This window comes from Neomonachus schauinslandi, chromosome 3 (assembly GCF_002201575.2).
Source record: "Neomonachus schauinslandi chromosome 3, ASM220157v2, whole genome shotgun sequence".
In the NCBI taxonomy this organism is placed as follows: domain Eukaryota; kingdom Metazoa; phylum Chordata; class Mammalia; order Carnivora; family Phocidae; genus Neomonachus; species Neomonachus schauinslandi.
The window spans coordinates 432,180-439,975 of record NC_058405.1 but is presented as its reverse complement, the minus strand read 5'-3'; positions in this window follow the sequence as shown (position 1 = coordinate 439,975).

Genomic DNA, 7,796 nt, shown 5'->3' with positions numbered 1-7,796 from the left:
CGCGCGGGCAGGACCGGCCTCGGGGCCGCGCGGGGGCGGGGCGCGCCGGCTCCCACCCGCGCCCGGCGCGGGAGCAGGTTTTCGCCACGAAGACCAGAGACCCCGGGGGAACGGGTCCCGCGGACGTGGCTGCTTCGAGCGGTATCTAATCGGGGCTGGGGTAAACGGGAAGAAGAAATAACAGCCAGGTACAAGGTGACCGACCAGGTACCAGACTGAAACCCCGTCCTCGCCCCCCATCGCCACCCCCAACCCAAATCTACCGCATCGTTTTTGGATTCTTCATTCTTGAGCACATTTTCTCAAGACTTAAAACCATCAAAGAAAAGCTAAACTGAGGTCACACCCAATCCCAGCGAAGTCCAGGGAGTGAGATGAAATTATTTCCTTTTGTAATCTCTGTTTCCCATAATGATGACATTGAAAACCTTGAGGTTTCCCAGTAGATACTTAAGCTGAAAGCAACATTGTGCTAGTTCTCAGAGACCAAGACTTTCTGTCTCTCGTCCGGGATATTTCGCAAAGTCACGGGCAAAACACACACAACCAACCACAACCAAAACATAGCAGCCCACTCACGGGGGGCCGAAGCCGGCAGGGAGCCCAGCGGCGCGGGAGAAGGGGCCTGGACACCGCCCTCCGCAGGGCCCCGCTGGGACCTGCCCCCGCACCCCAAATGCGTGGTCATCTTATTTGTGGGCTCAACGTTGAGAGTCTAGACCTCAGTTTCTCCTCACCTTCTGTAGTGTGGGAATGAAATGTCATTGCTGTGGATTCTTTGAGGTCAAGGTTTGAAGGTGGGGTTAATGAGCATTAATATGTTAAATTTGGGGAGTTGAACTTTGATGAAAGCCCTCTTCAAAGAGCATTAACACTTTAATAGGTAGGTCGTCTGCACCTGTGATCCTCAGCTGCAAAGCTCTCTCTCCCTCCTTGGCCAGCAAGTGATGAAAGCACCCTGCAAGGCCATGGGCTTAGAAAGAACAGTACATTAAATTTCCTGCATGTTGTTCTTAAGGAGGAGCGCTGGTTTCAAAAATCTGGGTGGGGCGATACATTCTCGAGTGTGTATTTACACAGATCTTTAATTAATTAATTGCACTTTTGTTATTTCCTAGGGTTCCAGACCCCTGGCCCATGGACAGATTTCAGGAAGTGTGTGCAATTATTTCTTATTTGTGTGTGTTTGGTGAAGAGAGTTTATAGAGTTCTTGCAATTCTCAGAGTTTGATCCCAGTAAGAGTGAGTGTCACAGCCTCTCTATGTCCCTCTGGGAGGGACACTGGGTGTGGCCTCAGTGCTTCAGGTGACCATGCATTAGCATCATCCGTCCAGGAAGGGCCTTGACCTGTTAACCTGGACCTCAAGCCCCTCCTCCCTCTTCCCCATTCACCCGTTGTACTGAGTTGGTATCTCAATAACCCCAACACCTCCCATGATGTAGAGACTTGGTTTAATAAAATGTCTTCACACTCACCTGACCATTTTGATCACTGTGGAATGCAGGAAGCAAATGCAGGGGGCAAGGGAAGTGGCTGACCCAAGCTAACTCTGTTACCAATGCAGAAAACTCCCACTAAGGCAGAAACAGAAAATAGATAAGAAACAATTTGAATAATGACTTCCAAAGCTGGAAAGAGTTGTCAGGCACTCTATTATATACCCTGAAATAATGATGATGAAGTAGAGAGCTCACCTCCACAAGAGGAAGTTAGACCCAGGGCCATAGATGCTCTGTATGGACTATCAACCCTCTGTGGTCAGAGAAGGAAAGCCAGTGGCTTCTCTAGCCAGGGACAAAATGGGATGAAAGTGTGAAGTGGGGTCAAAGTGGGGGTATAGGAAATGACGTATTTGTAGGGAAATGAAAGTTCTGCCTTCTCCCTTCCGCCATCTCATCTGTAGGTGATGATGATTTCAAGGCACTAAGACCATTCCCTTATGTATCCACTCAATAAACTGAGTTGAGTACTTGCCATTTTGTCTTAAAAGGCAGTGTGCTGGGTGCTGACCAAATCAATCATATTAGGGTTTCTTTGTTTTTAAAGCAGCTTCATTGAGGCATGGGGAAATATAAGCTGCATAAGTTTTGACATATCTATGATGAATGGGTTTATCTGTCAAACCACCCCCACGATCAAGATAAGAGCATACCCATCACTTAAAAACATTTCCTGGTGCTCTTTGGTAATTCCACCCTCCTGAGTGTCCCCGCCCCACCCTCACCTCCATTCCCAGGCAAAATCACTGGCTCACTCTCTGTCACTATAGAAAAGTTTGCATTTTCTGGAATTTTACATAAAAGGAATCATACAGTATGTGCTTTTTGTCTGGCTTTTCACTAGGCATTTTTATTCTCAGATTCACCTACATTGTTGCCTGTATCAATAGTTTATTCCTTTTTTTTTTTTTTTTGGTAGTATTCCCTTGTATGGATATGCCACAGTTTGCTTAGAACCTGCCGGCTGCTGGACATTGGCTCGTTTCCAGTTATTGATTATTACCAATAAGGCGGCTGTGAGCATTTGTGTATAAGTTACTGTATGCACATAAGCTTTTATTTCTCTTGAGGAAATATGGAGGATGTGACATTGGACTAACTTTTTAAGAAACTGACAAACTTTGTCAAAGTGAATTACCATTTTATGTTTCCACCCATATTTATGTGGGGGTTTCAGTTGCTCCATATCCCACGCACACTTGCCATGGTTAGTCTTTTTAATTTTAGCCATCCTAGCAGGTCTGCAGTGGTATTCCCTTGTGACGTGAATTTGCATTTTTCTAATAACTAATGATGTTGAGCAAATTTTAACGTGCTTATTGCCATCCAAATATATTCTTTGGTGAAATGTCCATTTAAATTTTATTATCTTTTGTTTTTTACCTTGTTTTTCCAATTATTGACTTATTTTTCTGAGTTTTAAGAGTTGTTTAAATCTTCTGGACACAAGTCCTGTGTCAGACTGTGATTTGCAAACATTTATTCCAGTCTGTGACTTGGTTTTTCATTCTATTAAACAATGAAACTCTGCTTTCTCTTCTTAATTTTGAAGTACAGTTTATTATTATTATTTTTAATGAATTCTGCTTTTCAAATTATATTTTCCTAACCCAAGGTCACAAATATTTTCTTCCAGAAGTTTTATAGATTTACGTTTTACATTTAAAACTATCATCCACTTTGAATTCATTCCCACATATTTCACATTTTTCCATCCTATTGTAAATGGAATTTTACAATTTCAATTTCTGATTGTTTAAATATTTGCTTTTTGTATATTTATCTTTTATCCTACAACTTTGCTTAACTAAACTATTAGTTTCAATGTTTTTAGGTAGATTCAATAGAATTTTTTACATAGATGATCATGTTGTCTGTAAATATAGCAAATCTTCTTTCAAATCTGGGTGCTTTTTACTTCTTTTCTTGCCTTATTGACTGTCTAGCAACCTCCACTACAATGTTGACTAGAAATGGTGACAGTGGATCCTGATGCTAGGTGGAAACAATTCAGTCTTTCACCATTAAGTATGATGTTAGCTGTAGGATTTTCATAGATGCTTTTCATCAAGATGAGCTTCCATTTCTAGTTTTCTGAGTTTTTTTCATTAGAAATGGATATTGGAAAAAAATTTAAAAAATAAAAAGAAAGAAATGGATATTGGATTTTGTCAAATGCTTTTTCTGCATCTGTTGAAACAATCATATTTTTTTTCTTTTTTCACTCATTAATATGTGAATTACCTTGATTGATTTTCCAATGTCAAGTCAACCTTGCATCCCTGGGAAGAACCTCACTTGGTTATGATGTATTAGTTAATATTTGAGAGTTTATAAGAGTATTTTCTTTCTTTTTTTTAAAAGATTTTATTAATTTATTTGACAGAGAGAGAGAGAGAGCACAGGCAGGGGAAGTGGCAGGCAGAGGGAGAGGGAGAAGCAGGCTCCCTGCTGAGCAGGGAGCCCGATGCGGGACTCCCTCCCAGGACCTGAGCTGAAGGCAGATGCTTAACTGACTGAGCCACCCAGGCATCCCAAGAGTATTTTCTTGTCTTGTCTTGTCTTTATCTGGTTTGTGCCCAAGAAAGCCTGGCCTCATAGAATGAGTTGTTAAGTGCTTCCTCCTATTCAGTTTAATGGAAGAGTTTGTGAAGAATTTGTGTTATTTATTCCGTAAATGATTGACGAAGTTTATCAGTAATGCCATGCATACCTGGAATTTTCTTTGTGGGAAGGTATAAATTCAATTTCTTTCACAGATATAAGGTTATTTGGATTATCTGTTTCTTCATGAGTGAGCTTTGGTAGTTTGTGCCTTTGAAGACATTTGCTATTTCATCTAAGTGATTGAATATATTGGCATAAAGTTACTCATAATATTCCTTTAATATTTGCAGATCTGTAGTGATGACACCTCTCTCATTCTCAATATTGATAATTTGTGTCTTTTCTCTTTTTGTCTGCATCATTCTGGCTAGAGAGGCAACAATTGTTGCCTCTCAAATAACCAGCTTTTGGTTTAATGTTATTTCTCTATTATTTTTCTGTTTTCCATTTTATCATTATGCAACCTAATTTTTATCATTTTCTTTCTTCTCTTTACACTGCATTTCATTTTCTTTTCTTTATCTAGTTTCTTAAGATAGAAGCTGAGGTCATCAACTTGAAATTTTACATCTTTCTAATACAAATCTTCCTCAACTTACAATGGGATTATATCTTGGTAAACCCAGCATACATTGAAAATATCATAAGTTAAAAATGCATGCAATGCACCTAACCTGTTGAACATCATAGCTGAGTCTGGCCCACCTTCGTCTCCTTGTGATGATCAGCTGAAGACCTGAGGGGTCTCTGCAGGTCTCTCTGCACAGCCCTCTCCTTCCTTGGCGGTTGGCGGCTCCACATGGGCGGCTTCTCCATGCCCAGCAACCTCACCTCTCTGTCTAGCCAGTGACCTTGGCAATCCCAGGGCCCACCTCATTTATTTCCTGTCCCTTAGGGTTCACTCCTTTGTTATCTAATTACTAGTGTATCAAAAACTGTTATTTCATATATTTGTCTGGTTGTTCAGTTGTCCCAGGCAGGAAGGTAAATCTGGTCTCTGTTACTCTATCTTGTCCAGAAGCAGAAGTCCCCAGTCATATTTTAATGTTTTTTTTTTCTTTAAAGTATGTTTTGCAACCCACTGATTTAGTGGGTTTTTTAAAAGATTTAATTAATTAATTAATTAATTAATTAATTAATTAATTATAGAGAGAGCAAGAGCAGGGGAAGGGGCAGAGGGAGAGGGAGAGAGAGCATCCTAAGCAGACTCCCTGCTGAGCGTGGAGCCCAGCATGAGGCTCGACCCCACGACCCCGAGACCACGACCCAAGCTGAAATAAAGAGTTGGATGCCCAACTGACTAAGCCACCCAGGCACCCCCAGTGGGTTCTTAATTTAACAAAATTTAGTGTTTTGTTAACCAGTGGTTTTTAATGATGCAGAGTTTTATTGGATATGAGTTCTTTATTTCTACAATACCTGTTTTTGTGAGTGTGGACTGGATCATGATGTAAAATATATTTATTACTGAGGGCTGTGGTCAAAAAGTTTGCAAAACACTACTTACCGTAGTGAATGACGGTGGTCAGACCTCATTAGGATGGAATTCCTTTCATGGATAAGTCCTTCAGGGTCTTCCCCGAGGGGACAAACTGGTCCCAGTGTTTCAGGGATGTTCCCAGTTTTAAAATCAAAAGTCCTAGGTCCCAGACCCCCTCAGCTCGGGGCATCCCAAGATGGTTACTCCCCTACACTGCACCTGGGGGAACCCTTTGCAGCCTGTGACTTACAATGGGTTTTGTACCAATGTTCCCACATAGGTGGTTTTATAGAATGCCGTAGTGATCTTCACGTAGAAACAACATCTGTTTCCAGGTAAGGGTGTCTACTCTAGCCTGGTCAACTCCTCCTTCATCTGACTAACAAAGTAGATGGTAGCTGGAGGGGCTCCCGCTAACCAATCCAAAGACATTCCTATCTTCAAGCCAGCACAGGAGAACTGCCCGGACAGGGGAACCTCGTGGAGGCTGAGGACCACAGGAAGCGTGGGGGTGCAGCTGGACAGACAAGGGTTCCATGCCCAGGACAGTCAGATGGGATCTCCTCTGTGACTTGCAGGTCTGGGGAGAAAGCATCATCCTAGGGCATAACTGTTTTGCCACAGTCATCCTGATGCACCTGCCCTCTCATGTCATTGCCCAGGGGTAGCTGCCCTAAGACTTGCGCGTGTCAGTGACATGTGCATTAGGGCCAGTCCTACATGTACACAAACCCAACACAGATGTGCTTACACTGCAAATGGGAATGTGCTGGTTTGGGTCACTGACCAGCCCAGGCCTGTGCTGACCTCAAGGTCCTGGCAGTAGCATGACCCAGCCTCTCGCTGTCCTGCAGTTAACGTTTCCTGTGTGAGTGGTAGGCACGGGGCAGCTGCAAAAGCCAGCAACATCGTCACGCCCAGAGGCTCCTCAGGCAGGCCTCCTGCTGCAGTCGCGGGGCCGTGTTCCCACTCCCGGCCACGTGTGTGCACAGCTGCAATTTGGGAACGTGCTGTGTGATCGACAGCCCTTCGGGGCAGGGAAGAGCTCCTAAAAGGAAAAGTGCTGGGCAGGCAAAATGCAATGGATGTCCTTTATCTAGAAGAAAAGCATTTTGTATTGGAGGTGTAGACGAGTGCACCGTAATACGAATTTATAGAGCTTCCAGAACAATAACATTTTCAGAAGAATTTTCCCCCTCTGGCTGATAAAAATATTTGTTGGAAAAGTAGGTAAGTTGGCTTAAATGTATGTTTTAATGACTGGAAATGCGGGCATGACCTTGTGGGGTTTGTGCTGCAGTGACATCTGACGGAGTGTTGGTTATGCGAGCTTCCTCGTCCAGCTTCTGAGCCCCTCCATTGCCTCACAACTACGTGTGCACTCTCACTTTTATTATTGTGACAAAGGTGCACTCGGAAATGTTCATCTTCTTGTACCCAGTTAGCATCTCCAGTAACTACTGTTAGTGAAGTAACCGAATACACTTCAAGTGGATCTTAGATTGAGTAAAGTAACATGAAATAGCCTAGTCCCTGCTGTTGTGGGTCCCTTACAAGTCTGACTGTAGGAAGGGTCCAGGAGGAATCTGCTCTTGTCTCCTCGGGCATCAAGGCAACCCGGCCCACAGAGGGAAGAGCTGGGACGGCCGGTGGCAGATCGCAGTGGGGGGCCCGTGAAACCAGGGTGCAGGAAAGCAGGGAAGGTGGTTGGGAGGCGCCCGGCGGCTCAAGCAGCTGTTCACTGTGTGCTGGTGTGGGAGAGGAGCGAGCGGGGCTGTGGACCCCCGCCCGTGGGCAAGCTTGCACACCCGTCTGTGCATCTGGGGTTCGCTTCACCCCCTTCAGCCTCCCATCCCCTTTCTGTGGCTCCCAGAATTGCAGTGTGGTCCAACAATCTGTTCGTTGCTATTTGTTGGAATACGGACATTTCCAGGACTCTCCAGGGTGCTGGGGTGGGTGCTGTCCCAGACTGAGATGAGGCTGCGATCGTCTCTGCTTCCTGCGCTGAACCCACCCCTCGTGTCTGCCTGGGGCAGAGACAGGGCCGCAGCGTGGGCGCGGGGGTCCCCTCAGCCCCGAGAGTGGTTGGTTCCTCAGCGGAGAAGTGAAGTCTTACATTTGCTCAGATCTCCACACTCCCACGGTTTATGTATCCTGCTGTTGACCGTGACTACAGGGGCAGGAGGCAGGAAGATGTGGGGTTCTCCC